Source organism: Macrotis lagotis, chromosome 1, assembly GCF_037893015.1.
Source record: "Macrotis lagotis isolate mMagLag1 chromosome 1, bilby.v1.9.chrom.fasta, whole genome shotgun sequence".
NCBI lineage: Eukaryota > Metazoa > Chordata > Mammalia > Peramelemorphia > Peramelidae > Macrotis > Macrotis lagotis.
The window spans coordinates 20,781,904-20,784,403 of NC_133658.1; the positions used below are offsets into that span (position 1 = coordinate 20,781,904).

The 2,500-nt window shown below is 35.4% G+C and overlaps 1 pseudogene; it reads left to right on the plus strand.

The window, feature by feature from the left end:
- The first annotated feature begins 1,058 nt into the window (after window positions 1-1,058).
- Window positions 1,059-1,515, plus strand: LOC141517405 (small ribosomal subunit protein uS15-like; annotated as a pseudogene).
- The last annotated feature ends 985 nt before the right edge of the window (window positions 1,516-2,500 follow it).

The window sequence follows — 2,500 nt, forward strand, 5'->3', positions numbered from 1 at the left end:
CATATGCTCCTCATATCTATGGTTAGGAGATGTAGTTTTAACCAAACATGAGAGAGAGTCAAATTACAAAAGATAAAAATTGATGACTTTGATTACATGGAACTGAAAAGCTTCTGCACAGACAATATTAATGCAACTATGATAGGAGGAAAATTGATTTGGAGCGGGGAATCTTTCAAACACATAAGGGTTTGGTTTCTAAGATATAAGAACAATTAGCAAATACATATACATATATATATATATATATATATATATATATATATATATATATATATAAGATTAATAGTCTTGTTCCAATAGATAAGTGGTGAAAGAATGTTATCAAACAGTTCTCAAAAGAAGAATTACAAAGTAGGCACAACTATATGAAAGAACAGAAGCTTCTTGAACAGAGATCTGGCATGTTCAGATTTGGATTTTAAGAACATTATTTTATCAGCTAAGTGCAGGATGGATTTAAAAGAACAGAGACTTGAGGAATTATCATTATTATTAAAATAATAATGCTGATAATATTACTCCTACTAACAATGATAATGGAATCATACAGTACTGGAAGATACCATCTAGTCCAATTTCCTCATTTTGCAAATGAGGAAACTAAAGACCTAGAGAAGTTAAGTGATTTGTACAAGATCACACTGTTGGCAGGATTCAAATCCAGGATTTCCATTTTTGTTTGCTCCATATACTGTATCACTCAATATCTAAAGAACTGTGACTTCATCCATGTGTGTCCTTCTTCTAGCAATAACCTTCACAACCCCATTTTCAGTTAGATTAGGGTCTCTTATTCTGGAGAATATGATCTTGCTTTTAAAAATATTTTTACTAATTTATTGTAACCAAGGACTAAAGCACATTTCCATATTGCCACTGGTGACGAATAAGAATTCAATGCTTGACCCTGAATGAGGAGGCATGGCGCATCAAGTTGTATACTCATTGAGTGCAATAGTCTATGTATATTTATATAATTTTTCATAATATGTACTAAATTTAATGTATTTAAAAACATTATTCTAGCTTTCTTTCACTCCCTTATCATCACCATCATGGGTCGCATGCACACTCCTGGGAAGGGCCTGTCCCAATCGACTCTGCCATACCACCGCAGCATGCCTACATGGCTGAAACTCACCTCAGACAACGTGAAGGAGCAGATCTACAAGCTGGTCAAGAAGGGTCTGACGCCCATCCAGACTGGTGTTATCTTGAGGGATACTCATGGAGTGGCACAAGTTCGATTTGTCACTGGCAACAAAAGTTTGAGAATTCTAAAGTCTAAGGGACTTGCCCCTGATCTTCCTGAAGATCTTTTATCACCTGATCAAGAAAACTGTTGCTGTTGGCAAGCATCTGGAAAGAAACAGAAAGGATAAGGATTCTAAATTTCATCTGATTCTTAATGAGAGCCGAATTCATAGACTGGCTCAGTACTACAAGACCAGGACAGTGCTCCCACCCAATTGGAAATATGAATCATCCACAGCCTCTACTCTGGTTGTATAAATTTTGATTTTATGTACTAAAATAATAAAAATTACATTGACTTCAAAAGAAACATTATTCTGAAAAGGGATCCCTAAGTTTCACTAGACTTGCAAGAGGATCTAGAACTCAAACATGATTAAGATTCTCTGATGGAGACGAACATCAAGAATTTCTGAAGCTAAATATATCATCACCCTATAGAACTGGAGACGGGTTTCTTCAAGTTAAAAGATAAAAGACAATCAGATGGGGTCTATAAGAATGAAGGTCCCAAACCTTGGAGGTTTTCAAGAAATGCTGAGCTAACACCAGTCGGTCATTACAGGAATTCTTTTCTTGTATACAATGTAGCAGGTAGGTGCTGAAATACCTCCCAACTCTCCAGTTCTGTGATTCTAGAATACACAGAATATCATGTGGTGCTTGCTCCAAGTCCTTCTAGATTGATGGGATTATCATCCCTCACATTCTGACCATATAGCACAACTTCTCATCCTAAGGAGATGTCAAAGGATGACTTTACTGGAGGATTAATCACTGCAAGGCTCTACAAATCAAAGTATTTCACCTTCCCGTATGTCCCTTTCTATTATCTCACTTAGTATCTTCATGCTAGCTCTGCCAGGCATAGATATGGAATAAACAGTCCTTTAGAGCTAATGAGAGAACTCTGACTGGTTTTGCTCATTCTAGATTCAGAACCTTGAATTTAGTGACTTGAATCACCTTCAGATCTGTAGCATTTATTAATAAGAAGAATATATGTCTAGTTATGTGCATTTATCCATTTCATATGTATTTTATCTGTGCCTATTTATGAGTGTTTCCTCCACTATTTGAATATAAGCTCTCTGAAGGCAAGGGTTATTTTATTTTGGTCTTTGAGTCTGTCATCACCTGACATGGTATCTGGCTTAGAATTGATGGTTGGTAATTAATACATATATCCATATATATATATATATATATGAAATATAGGGACATGATAGCTATAGATATATGT